Source organism: Oreochromis niloticus, linkage group LG6 (genome assembly GCF_001858045.2).
Source record: "Oreochromis niloticus isolate F11D_XX linkage group LG6, O_niloticus_UMD_NMBU, whole genome shotgun sequence".
In the NCBI taxonomy this organism is placed as follows: domain Eukaryota; kingdom Metazoa; phylum Chordata; class Actinopteri; order Cichliformes; family Cichlidae; genus Oreochromis; species Oreochromis niloticus.
In genome coordinates this window covers 20,322,167-20,338,507 of record NC_031971.2, presented here as the reverse complement: position 1 = coordinate 20,338,507, position 16,341 = coordinate 20,322,167, and positions in this window count along the sequence as shown.

Here is a 16,341-nt window from a genome sequence, read left to right as displayed (position 1 = left end):
CTGGTGTATGTTTGCTGAGGAATAATGAAACACATATGCTGTCCAGATTGTAAAGCCCTCTGAGGTAAATTAGGGACGTTAGATATAAATTAAATTTCATCGACTGACACATTAACAAGAGAGAATTTCTGGTGTACTTCAAGAATAAACGCAGGAGGACAAGAGGACAGTCGCACCATGCCACTGTTTGTCCACTGATATTCTCCGGGGTAAGGATTCAGACGACTAATTTCCTTTAAACCTTGTTCATGACTTTATAATTCCATTCTTGTTGCACTTAATAGCAACAAGAGCTTAGAGAAGGGCACCAAGGTGCTCCTCTAGCCATTAAAATGTTCCACCGCCCATTAAATGCATCTGTACCTTTTTGTAAGTAGCTCCATCCATCAATATTATGACGGGTGAATTTTCATTCACATGGTCCTGGAGAGACCATCAGCTTAGGCTGAACACAGAAAATATTGTCTACTTAAAGCCATGTTTAAGAAAGAGAAAAAAAGGAAAGAAGCAGGAAAAAATAGGGGCTGGTACCGAGCACGAGACCAACCCCCAGCTGAAAGCCCCGGTCGTGAGCCAGCAAACAGAGCTCTGGTGAAGCTGTGTGGGGTAATTCTTCATGCAGTGGATGAAGCTGGAATATAAAATTATTGATTAACATCAATGTTGAAGTATTAAGGATGCAATAAATCATCAAAATGATTCCCCTAGAGACAAAAATGACTAGAGCTGGTCAATAAAGTCAAATATATGGTCACAATACACCATTAATGTTTCATATTCTTTGATATTGGTAATAATCACAATATAAAATACAATATAAATGCAATAATGGGATAGCATTATCAAGAAGGTTCAGGGTTCAAGCCTTCCTAGGGCCTTTCTGTGCGGAGTCCATTATGCCTGGTAGGTTTTGGTCCCCGGGTCCAAACATATGATAGTGTTGCGCTGTGTTACCCTGCGATGGGCTGGGTGTACCCTATCTCTGGCTCAGTGTCAGCTGGGATGGGCTCCAGCTAAATAGTTTGCTAAGCAGTTTCAGAATATGGTTCCAGGAATGGAAATTAATACTATTAATGAGGAGAAAGACATATTCAATACATCAGTTAGATGATAGGGATTTACAAGAATCTCTTTCTTTTTGCTGTTATTTCATTTTGTTGCAAATTTGAGAGCTCTGTCATTTTACCTTTGACACAGAAAAGCTATTTTTTAATTACACTACCACGGTGTGTTTTTACCACAAAAAACAAATTTATTTTGGATCCAACTTTACTAGGAGACAACTCGCTGACGGTTGTCACAGTCTAACCTCCTGTGCTCATCAGCAGCAGCTGTGCTTAAGTATCCTCACCACTGTCACCAGATTCAGGCGGGGTGTTTAACCAGCATGTTTATATGAGAACAGGCTTTTCCCCCCTCACAGCACAGGAAAAGCAGCTATCCCAGTTAAACATAATTTATACATAAAATCTATGTTTAAGTTATACTGTGGGTAATGCATACGCAGAGGGGTCAGTTAACCTTAAGCCCATAATAATATGTCAGTGAAACAACGTGCACGATACTCTGAAACCACAGAAGTTAAAAGGAGCCAATAACAGTTTTATAAACTGCTCAGCTTGTCCTGCTGCAACATGGTGATTTTAGTAGGCACTGTAGGTTTGGCCGTTTAATGTAGACTTTCCTCAGCAGTATGGTATTTCTTGTCATGTCTTCTGTTATTGATAGTTGATTAGTCAAATGTCGTCATGCACTGAACACGTCTTGATAACATCCCACATAACCACACTGAGAAAACACCTGCTGTTATTTCAGTCTGTCAAATGCATATGTAGTCTTAAGGTCTGACTTGGTATGAGAGATATGAATATTGCTATGAATTATAATAGGGTGTTTTGGTAATGAAAAATAGTTGCACAAGAACAGCATGTACTGTAAAAGAAAAGGCTGAGCCAATAGCCAGGCTTTTAAGGGCTTTTGTTTTTGTTTAAAAAAAAAGAGCATAATCATGATTTTAAAAAAAGTAGGTTCTTTAGGTAAAAGAAATTTGGGTTTTTTGCATGGCATCAAAAAAGAAAAGAAAAGAAAAGAAAAGCATATCAGATCCATTAATTGTACTAGATAATGACTTTTCCCCTCAAACAGGTTGCCACATTTTCCATTTGATCTCTGACTGTGGTTATAAAAGCCTTCTGCAGAGAGCTAAGTAAATTCTTTTTTCCGCATACAGCCCCCCCCCCCATCACTATTGTTCCTGGCGCCAGATGTGAAGTAATACCTCTTCATCTCAATGACAGGCACTTGGTAGAAATGAGGCTTTTAACTTTAAAAATGACTTAATGGGAAGCTAAAAGAATACTAAAATTAAAAAAACCCATTACATCTAAACTGAAGCATTTTCTTCATCAAGCCAGCCCCAGGTGCATCACTTTACATGGCTATGCATGTGAAATTGCACCCCCCCACACCAATCTATATTAACTTCACAGCTGTAGAGGTGTCAGCTTGGGCTAAGCTGATGTGTCCATTTCAAACAGCATTTCATTGCTATTCAGAGCCCCTTTACTGCATCTTCTCTGTGTTTACCTCCAGTCCCTCTGGCTTCGAAGTAAAGTATGTACAATAACATGCTCAGAAATGTCCTATCATCAGACAATGGCCTATTCATGTGATAAAAGGTTCTGGATGGCAGGCGAGGTGCTGCCCAGTATTTCTGACAGGAGGAGGAATACAGGGCAGCCGGCTGAGCACACAGGCACTAACGACTTCAAAATGTAATCTTTCATCTCACCAGCAGTCACTGAGACATATCATTCAAGCATCAAACGCAGCAGACGCTCTGATGTAGCAGAAAAAAGGCCCGAGGTGTTTAAAATCTGATGGCCCCTTTGCAGTTACCCTCTGTGATTAACAATCTTAAAGAATACACAGTGTGTTGTCATATACCGCAGAGATTAATGAATCGCTCTATTATCTAATATCTAACAAATCCTGCATCTGATCGTGTCTCTAGCGATGACCACCGTCCAGAGCGAGCCAACAGTCGAGGTCGTACATTTGCTAAAATGCAGAGGCAACAACAAAAGTAGCAGATGCCAATATACACAATGCGACATAACTCATAAATTAGAAGGTCAGCATAGTTTTTGCTTCTGAAAAGGTCAGAACCAGAATCTTAAATAAGTTACCACAGAAATACTTGAAGGTCTTACTTTTAAAGAGAAAGTTAAAAAGAAAAAGTTGCAAAGTAGATCTCTGTGACTTTAAAAAAATGTAGGGTGTATTGTCCAAGTTCAGTTGCAAACTGTAAAATAGTCTACAAAAGTCCAGTTTGCAGTATGGAAGGTGATTTATTATGTAAGCATAACAGCAAAAGTTTGCTTTAAGTGCCTCCTTCTATACGTCCTCACTTTAGCAGACTGTTGATTATAACTGTTTCAGGTGAAGAAGGCAATAAAATATAAGCCCAAGACACCATATGTCTCTTTGCACACATGCGTACGCGTAAATTATCACACGCACGCAAACACAAAGGGGGCGCACGCGCGCACATACACACGCGTTCCTTCTAATTTTGGTAAAATAAAACGCTACCATCCCCTGTGCAATTCAATACTGGGCTGCCTCTGAGAACAACAAGCTAAATGTTGGCAGTGGGGCCTCTTTGATTTCCAATTTGGAGTCAATTTGGAAAACACTGAAATTGCCATTGTTGCACAACTTGCTTGATTACATTTTTCATTTGTGTGTTGTATTTTCTACTCAACAGGGAACAATACTTGATGTCTACATTTGCATGGTGTACATTTTGCAGAATGTTCTCCCTTTAAGCGAACACTGCGAGCATCAGCTTTGTTTGTGCTGAATGATTTTTGCATGAAATGAGCCAATGTTTTCCCCGAGTTATCAGAAACACAGAAATGGGTTCCAAACACGACAATATCTGATCGCATGCGTCAAGTGAAGTCGCCATGTACTTTCTTAATATAATAAAGTAATCAGTTTAACAGGTATGCAGTGCTGCTGCGGTTATCGCAGAGGAAGACAATTCTTCCCTGGTAGTTATTAGGTCTCATCAAATTACAACAAAAACCACAGATTAAAAACTCTACTACAGATCTGCGGTGCAAATAATGATCGTGATTAAAGCACGAGCACGGATTCTGCAATCCCATTAGGTTGGAAAATCAGCCATGTGAAGATAAATTGAAAAATCTGCTCAGTGTAATTCTCAAGGATAAAGCAACAGTATACTAAAAGGCTATAGAGGAGCCTTTGAAATACAGCTTCTTTAATCTATCTACTAGCATTGTGCTCCTTTTCCTGTTGTACTGCAGCACACCCCCATCCTTCCTTCACTTCTCTAGCCTTGGGAACCTGGATGTCTCCAGAGACCTCCACTTCAGTACAAAAACGGCATTAATGAACTCTTTAGCCTGCGCAATTGCTTTCAGGAAAAGAAGAGTGCAAAAAAATACTTCTATTTCTTTGTTTTTTCTCTTGATTTTCTCAAACGATCAGAGATATTCCTGAGCCACTAATTTCTGGCAGTGATAGGAACAGTTTGACTGTTTCATCCCCACAGAGTTGGGGAAATAGTGAGAGGGAGGCATAGAGAGCAAGATCATTCTGCTTTGACTGTCAGATAGGGAGAATGGCAGGACTTGAATGAGCCTGGGGGCCCGCACTCTGGATTCTCTTTATAGCTCTGCCATCCCATGCAAAAAGGAATTTTGAATGTAGCTCCTACATATTTAATACACAACTTGTTTCACAGATGTTTCTCCAGACATTTTCTGCCTCATAAAACAGGTTATATTATTTTTTAATAAGCCAACATCTCCTGTTGTTATGAGGATAGTTTATGAAGCCCATCAGCGTTGCTTTGATGTGAATGTTGACAGATATATGCATAAGCTGAAATGACAGGGCAAAAGATGCACACAATGCTTACAAGCAACTTTGTGAGCAGTAATGGCTGATGTAGATCTTAAAATAATAATAGTAATAAAAGACAATCATGCAACATATCATGAGAACTGAACTGAATACTTAATTTGCTCTCATTTTATAATGGAAGGTATTATCGAGAACATCGGTAGAAAGCTGTAATTAGTGGAGAACATCAAGAGAAGATCAAGAGAACGTGATTTACCAACGGTGGTGGTAAATGCAACTTACAGGTAAGAACAGCAAACAAACAAACAAAAGAAAGCCCCACATGAAGTGTGACATTTTACTTTTTTTAATTTAATTGGATGATAGACCAGCTGAAATTCATGGAGGTCGGCAAGGACAAGCAAGGGATGCATTTTACCTTTAAACAAAGATGGTTTACATGGTCACACCTTTTCCTTCCCTAAAGTGATGGCTACATACAAAACCAGTCGTTACTTTTTATTTTTGGCCACCTAAAATGCGCAATAGCAGGTCTTTGCAATTTTTAAGCATGAGACTTCTTGCTAAGCAGCACTGTCCTCATTAGAAATCTGGCACTGCAGTGGCAAAGGAGGGGCTGAATTATCTTTCCTTTTGAAAAATTAATTAATAGTTTGTCCTACTGTCACCAAAGGTCCAAGAGAGATCAAGAGAAGGATATTTAGGGGCCGGACACAAACTGATAACATCAACTCGACATGTTAAAAAAAACAAAAACAAACACAAACACATTCTTGGCTGTTAAGCTGGATACGTACATAAAAGATGAATGTTGCTTTGGTCTGCAAAGTGACACCAGTGTGTTTGTGACCTGAAAATGAATTCTTTCTAATCACCAGGAACACTTCAATTACTCTATTGCATAAAATAAGTGGACAGGCCTACAGCTAACATGATCTGAAGGGTTTATGGTTTCAGACACTATTTTTATTGAATACAACATAAAGGTAATTTTTTTTTAATTACTGGCCCCTAATGTGGTCTAAAAGGACAGCAGCATGCTTTAGGGCAGACTTACTTTGTTATTCACAAGTCAGTAAGAAGTTGTAGGACGTTCCAGCTCACGAAGGTCTATACACTGCATTTGGCGTCAGTACATAAAACATGATGTAGTGCTTTGAGTTTGTAGACTTCGAAGTTCTGTTAATTATAGATATTTCCAGTTTTATTTTTAGTTTCCTTGTCATATACATTTTCTTCTTCATGTACTTCCCTAGTGGAATTTAGTAATTCAGTTCAGTTCAATTCAGTTTCATTTATATAAAACCACAAAAATATAATGCTAAGACGCTACAATAATACAGAGAATACAGGTTACCAAGGTTACCTAAAAAAAAGTCTGCATCATTTCTACTAGGAGCACTCAAATTATCAACTGTGTTTTTCAAGCTTCCTGAATGTAATCTGATCGCATGACTCACTAAAATTATCATCCAACATAAATTCACCAACATTCAGTTTAATTGCACATAACACACAAACATGAATAAAGAAGTTATTTTCAAATCTTTTTTAAAAAAGGTGCCAAGAAAGGAGCAAATGCAGACAGGTAAACTTTGAAAAAAATGTCTTCACCTTCTCGAAGGTGTATTCATACTTTAGTTTCTGGGTCTTAGATTTACTATTCTATGAATTTAACTCTTGCAGTAAATCCCATTATACTGGCTGAAAGACTGGCTGCTTTCAATGAATAGACCTACAATGTACTTTTCTGGTTTTGCACAGTGGCCAGTTTTCACTAGGTGGCTATTCCTTTCACCCCGCTTGGAGAAGCTTTTGAAAGTGTTGGACGTTTATTATGAGCCTTTTAGCAGAGTGGATTCATGCTGAGCTGTGAAAGTGCTGGAAGAGACCATACCAGGTCCTTCTTTACTGCAGCATCTAGGGCTCAGGAATAGGTTAGGTTTCTCTGAGATGGTAAAATACCACACTTTATTTTCCTATGTATTTTCAGTGAAAGAGTCTGCGTGTCTAGAGATAGACCAGACAACACTACAGTTATCCTATTTATTTTCTGCATCTTTCCTTAAGAGCAGTTTAATGGTCTTAACAGAACCACAGAAAGTGGAGGGTTCATTTGGAAAATGTTCCTTGTTAACATAGTGAACTCTGCACGCAAGTGATTAATCTACAATCATTAAAAATTAATTACACCAGTATGCCACCTTTATATTTATATATATATATTTATTCTAAACCTGTTTTCCATAGCTCATGTTACACCAGAGTCAGAGTTTAAAAATCCATCCAAACCTCTTCTCCTCTCTTTCATTAATTAAATTACTCAATAAATCTGGAGAAATGAAGACTCTTACCTTCAACAGCTGATCCAGTCAATGTATTTAAGGAAAAGGCAGTAAATCCCAATACAGAATATAATGAGAGTGAATCTGACCATGGAAGATGGAAAGTTGTCATTAGTAAGGATGGAAAGTGAAGATAAGTGGGTGAATTGAACCAGTCTTAAAATCTTAAAATGGGGATGTTTCAGTTGTAATATGCTGACCTTGAGTATGGAAACAGATTTTTAACATTTCAAATGTGGTTACATTTGAAGTCGTAAAGAAAGTACCCCCTCTGTCGACTTGAAGGTTTTACATATCAGGACATAATAAACCAGGTCTTAAATTTATATAGATGACTCCTCAGATGAAAAACAATGCACAGTGTATTACACCGCTTCTTTAACTATTTAACAAAAATTAACAAAATTCAATTAACAAGTAATTCAATTCAATTTTATTTATACAGTCAGAGCCAAATCACAACAACAGTTGCATTAAGACTCTACAATAAAATATATAGAGACAAACCCAGCAATCCTATGATTCCCTATGAGTAAGGACTTTGGCGACAGTGGGAAGGAAAAACTCCCTTTTAACAGGAAGAAACCTCCAGCAGAACCAGGCTCAGGGAGGGGCGGCCATCTGCCATGACCGGTTTGGGTGAAGTGCATCTCATGATTCAGTAGCTTGTAGAACCATCACCTTAATTTTCTTCATGAGTTCATCAGTCTGTCACGTTGTTGTGGAGGAATCTTGGCCCACTCTTCTTTAAAACGTTGCTTTGGGTTGTTGAGATTTGTGGGCATTCATTTATGCACAGCTGTCTGAAGGTCACACCACAGCATTTCAGCTAGTTGAGGTCTGGAAGACTTGATTCTTTTCTTTTTCATTCATTCTGCTGGAAATTTGCTGCTGTGCTTGGGCTCTAGTCATCCGACAGACTTGAAGTTTTTGGTATACAGAACATATCATAGCTGACTCGGTGACTGCAAGATGCTCAGGTCCTGTGGGTTGAATAACAAACCCAAATCATTGCCCCACCACCACTGTACTTGACAGTATGAGGTATGAGGGTTTTGTGCCAATATGCTGTATTTGGTTTTCTCCAAATGTGGTGCTGTGCATTGAGGCCAAACACTCTCCACTTTGTCTTGTCTGTTCAAAGGGCATTGTTCCTGACGTCTTGTGGTTTGTTCAGATGCAATTTTGCAATCCTAAGCTGCCATGGTTTATTGTGTTTTTCCAATAAAAAAAAGTCTTTCTCCTTGTAAACCTCGCTCTTCAGCCTAAACCTCACATGTAATTAAATTTAACATTTCATTTGCTAACTGTGGCCTGTAGATGCTGATGATGCTCTTGGGTTTTTGCAGTTTCTGAGCGTTGTATGGTCCAACCTTGGGGTCAATTTGCAGGAATGTCCAGTGGCAACTGTAAATAGTTTAGAAATGGCTTTATCCAAGACTGATGGGCAGCAACAACTGCTTCTGAGGTCATTGCTGATACCTTTCCTCTTTGGCACTGTGTTAATGCAAATCTGAATGCTCCAGACCAGCAATCTGACAAAATGTCTGATTTCTAAATTGCTCACGCTTGCTGATGATCAGTGAATCTCGTACATCTGCTTAGGAGTACCTGCCTGCTACTTACCCTCTTAATTCCCATGGATGCAGCAAGGATGTACTTATTATGACACATCTAACGTAATTTTCATAGTTGAGCTGAAGTTGTATTTACCTAATTTTAAAAACCTTATGAAGTAGCAGGTGTGCTCTTACTTTTTACTACAAAAACAGTATATGATGGCTAACCTGGCAAAACCATATGTGAATGAAAATACTAGACCGAACCCTTTTATCGTTGACAGTCCCAACAAAATCATAAAAAAATGCCGACATTATTTTTTAAAATATTAATTGTGATAGAAGGCTGAGTTTATTTATTAAAAACTATTATGATATGCCTCTCTACCAACTAAAAGTGCAGATATCTCTTAAAACTGTGTGCAAATTCATTGCATCGCAGATGCATTGTGAAACAAACTCAATGCCAAGAAATTGTCTGCTCATTGTGTTTTAATGGTCACGGCACACAAGGACATGAGACTCGAGTGGCTCTCGTATCATGACATGGTCTCTCCTCTGAAGCTAACCAGAAGGGATGAATAATATTTGCCATGTGGATTCATGAAGCAGTGATGCTATAAGCACGGACACATCCTCATCATTATCTGCATAATATGCTGACAGCATTGGTCTGGATTTTGCTAAATCCAATTGGAGTTGCTCTACTGTCCTTCACTTACTGCTGAATTAAGTCAGGGCGCTCCTCTGACAAACTGTCATGCTAATAAACTTGTCACTTAGAAGTATTTCACTGTAATTAGCTTTACTTTTTTTTTCTAAGAAGACACAGCATGGTAGCTTTAAGTGTTTCATCTCTGGCATTGAGCCACAACATGAGAATAAGCAGAGCTCTGCTGGCTGTCGTGGGGGTTTGGACTTTCTGATGAATTATCTACAGCTGCAGAGCCTTCTGGCAAGTAAGACTGGACAAGGTGCCCTGCTACAGTGCTTAGCATGACTGAAACATATAGTTCAATCAGAGTGCTCAGAGGGAGTCTTCTTTTAGTCATTCACTCTGCAAAAAGATATAACTTGAGACATAAAGACATTCTTTTTGACAAAACTGGTCAGAGAGCAGAATTGAAACGGCAGCATGATTTATAAAATTAGAGATCATACAAATGCTACATCAGAATGGAGAGAACTAAATTACTTTGATTTTTGCTTTCCATCGTTAATTTGTTAAAACAACAAAACATCTTTGACAGGTTTTCAAGTATTTTGGAACTGTGGTTTTTGAAAACCTGGAATTGAAATGCACTTACCTGAAGAGCACTTTGGATCAGCTTCTGTTGTTTTAAATGTGCTATATAAATAAAAAATAACTTGGCTTGACAGTTAACACAAAAGGATTATTATATCCAGGCATTTTCATACTTCACATTTGAATTGTACTTTTTCATTGAAACTAAAATAATTCACTTAACATAATTCAGTGGGTTGAATATATTGTTTGAATGTCTGAACATAGTCTTTAACTAACGAGCCTGTTGAGGTAACAACTATGACAACCAATAGATTTACAGTCTGTTAATGATAGTTTCGCTACCATTAGCACGAATTCTATTCTGCATAGTTCTATTCTTATTTTTTCAGATTACTTTAACTTTTATTTTATCACTGTTGGATATAAAACTTTTCACTACTTCACTCTATCAGTCAGATAGAAAATTCAACCTGAGTTGTGAATGAAACATTTTCAATAGTTGCGATATCTGGATATTTGTTGCCTTTCTGAAAGGACAATAACAGCGGCCCCTGTTTCTGCTGGGGGTCTGTCTGAGATTTTGTTTCTCCTCTGTTTCTTTTCTTCCTTGTTCCAAGAAAAAAAACAACAACATGTTTTCATGCGTTTATATAAATTGGTGCTGTTGCACCATATATAGAAGTTCCAGTTCAGTTTTTTAATTTACAGCTATAAACTTTTTCCACACAATGCTCTTGATTTTCCTTCTGCTGACATGACACAGCAGAGCATGGGGGGACGAGTTGTGTGATGAAATGAGAGCAATGCACTGAACTTAATGGAGGGAAACAAACTAACACACTAATCTTATCATTATTGATTTGATACCAATAAATTGGTATCGCTCCTATCAATAGTTGGATCGATCTGCCCGCCTCTACTTCCTATCCTCATTTTACAGCCTCAAACTACAAATTAGACGTGTGAAGTAGTGATAAAACTCTTACAACTAAAGTGTGAAGTGCTAGAAAATTGTATTCTATTTTTTATTTTATTTTTTTGTTAAATTGCAGGCAGTTAAATGGTGCTTAAATATTGTTTCTCAGACTTTTTGAGTTACCCAGGAAGCTTATTGGAATAAAAAAGAAATTCTTGGAGGGAGGTCTAAAATTACATAATAATTTGTAGATGTGCAGCTTTGAAAAGCAGATAATTCTATGAAAAGCAAACAAATGAAAAAGTTTCAGTATTTTTTTTGCCAGTTATTTATTTCTTAATTTTTTAGGATAAGATGAAAAATTCTTCCCCTAAAAAAAGTTCAGTAATTCAAATAAACTTGCTTATGTCTCGACAACAACTAAATGAAAAAGTGATAATTTCACATCAGAGAAAACATTTTTTGGACACATAATTTTAAGTTAAAGAGTTGTAGCCAAAAAGAGCAAATAAACAGGAGAACAGATCCAGAGAACTGTGAAACTCACAAAGCAGTGCATCATCAAAACTTGCAATGTAACAAGTTCAACACAGATAAGGTTTCAATAAAAGAAAATCAAGCATTTCCTATGCTAGTAATTAAATGCATGTAAATGCCCCTGGAAATGCAAAGCAGCATGCAGTTTGTAACTACACAGCTTCTTTTGGTAGAATAAAAAAACATACAGTTCTAAATCAAATGTATAGAGGTCTGACCGCTTACTGTCCTTTAAATGCTTGAGAATTCGTGTCAGAAAGAGGGAGACATATGCTCCTCCTCATTACCCCCAGGATTATCCTCTCCAGAGTGCAGCGCAAGCATGTACAGTGATTGTGTGGGATGCTTTGAAAGCTGACCCGCGGTTATCTCGCCGGCAACCTCCATGGCCTGCTTGCACTGTGTGCCTTTTATGAGATCTACTGAGAATACATAGAAACACACTACTGTATGACCTTGTGTTGCCCTACTAATATCCTATAATATATTCTAACTACTAAAATGACTCATAAACCATCTTCCAGAAGCTTTAAAATCATATTTGGGCCCGACATTCTTTGACGAGGCATTTCATCTTGAACATCGGTCCTTGAACAGTACAAGTTTGGACATCTTAAAAGCAAATAGAAAACACCTGCAACAACTTTATGTTTTATTTGTGCACTTTTCTGAGAATATGCTATGGTTATGAGAGAACAACGTTAGAATATACATCAATTATGCAAATAACACAGCACTTGTTGTGGGTAATGTTTTTTCTGTGTATTGAATCAGCATGACAACAGATGTATACATCATCATCTTTTTGAGTAAGAGGGGAAGTGTGTGGGAAGTAAGACTAGTTTCTTTACTTTAAAAGTGCATTAGGAGCATCATTTTTTTCGTGTTTGATGTATTGCATGCAACTGTTAGATGCATATGCTCCCTGTTTTATTCATACACCTCTAGATAGTATGCTAATGCAATTTCTAAAATGATGAAATACATAAAAAACAGTTTATTGCAGGTAGTGAAATTCAAATATCTGCTTGCCCTCTTCATTTACCCCATCCCCTTTTAATCACGCTCCTTTCTTTTTCTCTCCTCTTGGTATTTCTGCAGGTAGTGAGATGTGATTTGAAGCTGTTCATGTTCAATATAACCCTTATTGACATGTGCACAGAGGCTACTTCCATCACATCTGTAGTAACTGTTGTAGTGCTTTGAGTTTTCTTTATTATGTTGTAGAGCCAGAGGTTGCTGAATCTACCAGCTTCTTACTGTATTATTAAATTCCTTGTTGAAATTGTTCCAGAAAACTCAACCAAGCACTCCGGATCAATTCAACACTAAGTGAATGAAAGTATAAACTTCTAGGGAAACCAAATTTAAGATTTACCCTTAATTCTCCTAACAGAACCATTTTTTAATGCTCAAATCAGGTTTCTCAGTTACCTATTACCTGTTATCCGTGGCTCATTCAGGGGAGCAATGTTAAATTGTTACATTTTACATTTATTAAAACTAAGTGAAACCAAATGGAACAGATGGATGTGTGGCTTAAACAAAGAATAACTGCGACACAATCAAACCAAAGAAAACTAGTCTGGGTGCCTGAAAAGCACAAGTCTTCCAGATTTGCAGAGTGACAGTCATCAGTGAGGGAAACCATTCCTCCCACTATAACCCTTTGCTATAACCCTTTGCTAACATGAGAATCACATGTAATTTTGAGTATAATAACCTAGATGGATTTCCATAAGATTTTGCACCTTATACTCATATGGATTTTAATTCTTCAGATTCCTGGGTTTATTATGTAGTTCCCAGAACTAATTGCTAATTGCTAAGGGTATCATATCCCAATCCCATGTCAGATGCATCATCCGTGTATGTATTTGTCTATTTGTTATGCGTAGACCTATAACTGTCAAGAAACCGTAATGTTACTTATTAACTGATGAACTAGGCGTTTACATGCAACTGTCAAGATTAAAGCATGTGAGACATGAATCACATCTATGGAAGGCTATATGAAGTATGCTGACATGTCAGAAATAATAACAGCAACGGTAAAAAGAATTCACAGCATGCACTACGTCTTTAGTTCCAGCCTGCAGAGACAGGTCAAGTCAGATTAGTAGACGCAATGTTAGATTAAGGTCATGTTTGTTGTCACACACACACAGCTAAATATCACAGCATTAATTAAAAAGGACACTGTGCCAGTTCATGCAGGAAAAAAACATACATGAAATGTGTAAATGAGAAATTAATTTAAATTAACAGATTTATTTTTAAACCTTGAATCAGTAAAGACAAGGACAGTGAATTATTTCCAAGATGTACAGTAAGCACTGGATGATTTGCAGTATCAGTCTTAAAGGAAAACCTTATATATATTTATACATATAGAGCACAGCTTTTGCAGTGTTAGGGATACTGTATGCTGTTTTCAAGCTTCTCTTTTGTTTCTGTGTAATGAAGTTTTAGACATAAGATGTGCTATCACGTCAACATTTAGACAAAATACCTGCATTCTGTAAGTTCCATTTCCTAACAGGGCTTTAGGCTGTGCGCATTGGTCAAGCTCGAATGCTTGGCTCTGTCAGAGTCAGCAGACAACGAGCTGACAAGGGAAGTCTCCAGGTCTGTCTCCCTGGAGAGCACCTATGGCTAAGGAGGTTGTTATTGATCTAAGTAGGGGGAGGAAAGAGAGATACGGGGCAAGCAGGGAAGAACCTCTGCCCTATTCTGCACTCTAGTGTCCCACTAGACAGAGCAGTAAGTCTTTATCAACTCCACAAACTGCCCATGTCAGAAAAAAAAAAACAACAACCCTGGAAAATGAGGCCCATGATCTCCACAAGAACAAAGTTCAAGAAAATAGATAAGTAAATATTAAAAATGAAGCATGCTGATCATTTGAATGTTTTTGTGATGCTGAAAAAAACTTCATTAAATAAACTCAGAGACACAATTAAAAATATGTTGAACATTTACAGCAACAGAAATTCTCATAAAAAGACATTGCTTATGTCATAGTCTCATGATGGATTATAATCCAGCATTTAAATAAAATTATGTTTAAAAGACAGTTTGATTTATTTATTTATATTCTTTTGGCCCTTTTGGTTTTCACTGGTCTGAAACCAAGTAAAGAACAAGTATAAAACCAAATGTAGGCTTAGCCTACGAGCAATGTTCATATGAGATCAGCAGGTACAAATAGGTTTCCTGCTTTAGGATCATGTATTAACATTAATAGAGGAACAACAAAAAAGAGCTTAGACTCTATTAACAAACATTAAGGCCTCCTACTGTCTTGCCCATGGATATTTAGGGATCTTCGAGGAATGGTGACGAATTGATGAATCAGTTAGGAGGGGATTTCATCTGAAGGTTACTGTAGGTTCACAGCAAGTGAACCCAAGTTACCATGATGATATACCTCAGTAAAAATGGAAACCACCTTCATAGTGCAGAAAACCAAGACTTAACCCTAAAGTTACCTGGCTAAGTTCAAATCGTAAATTGTAGTACAGAGGGAAATACTATGAAGGAAGTTCAACACAGCCAGGTTCTCTTTGCATTATCTGTTTTGACCAAACCTAAAACCTCAGTTGGAGATGATGTATATCATGACAGTGGTTATTAACTTGCTCTGTTAGGCTCTGTGTGTCATCAAATAAAAAGAGACGTTTCATGGGTTACATGACTCCTCCTCACCACCTGTCAGGGCCACTTCGTCATCATCTGATAACAATCAGAAACTTTATCAGATGATCATGATAAAATGGTGATTAAAAATGTATAAAGGACATAAGAAATAAAACTAAAATGTAGCACTGCTGAAAATAAGATGAAATAAATGCTGCAGAAAATCTTTAATCTCAGGATTATGCATAAAATAAACATTTTAATTCCAATTAATTGTTTAACACTCATCCCACCGAGTGGGGTCCGTGCAGACATATTTTTGATATATCCTACAGGTTCTTTTTAAACATTCCATTTTTTATGACGTCAATCAATTTGTTCTTAATGATGTTATATCATTACTTTTCTGCTTTGATTAGTGTTCAGTTAAATGCACCATTTCTGCCTAAACAGTTTTAATAAATTGAACTACTGATTTGCTTAATGTTTGCCCCGAGTCATAAATTTAAGAGTGATTTTAAATAAGAAAGACTTAGACATCATGGATGTCTTAATCATCTGAATGCAGAACTTCCAAGTTAGCAGAATGTGGGCAACATGGCCAGACCTACCGTACCTAAGAGTGCTGGGGTGTGCTCTGGTCATGCCTCATATGAAAAGGACAGCTGATGCTGCTACATTACAAGCCACAACCTGAGCAGTGATGACCCTCCTAGGAGTGAGGAAAACATCACCTGCTGATGTGTCAAACTCTCAGCTGGAAGATCTGCTGGGAAAAGGTGTTACCTTTGTTCCTGAATTACAACAGGAAAGTATCAGTAACAGTTTCCTCCTGCAGTTGCATGCCAGCACAGCATGAGGTAAATTGTGTGCTACAAACTGCCTCTTGTGTCTGATTAGCTTTAGCTGTTTTTGGTTGTTTCTGGTCTCTGTACAACCACACGGAGAGCTTGGTTCATGTTGCAATAAATCAGACTGGGCAGACAGAGCAGACCAATTTTTATCACAGTATTTATGGACAGGCACAGCCAAAGTGAGGAGGGTGAAGGGTTTGGTGGTCTTGTCTCTTCTTTTTGCAGATGATGTGGTTCTGTTGACTTCATCGAGCCATGACCTCCAAGTCGCACCGGCGTGATTTGAAGCTGAGTATGAAGTAGCTGGGATGAGATTTAGCACCTCCAAGTCTGAGGCCGTGGC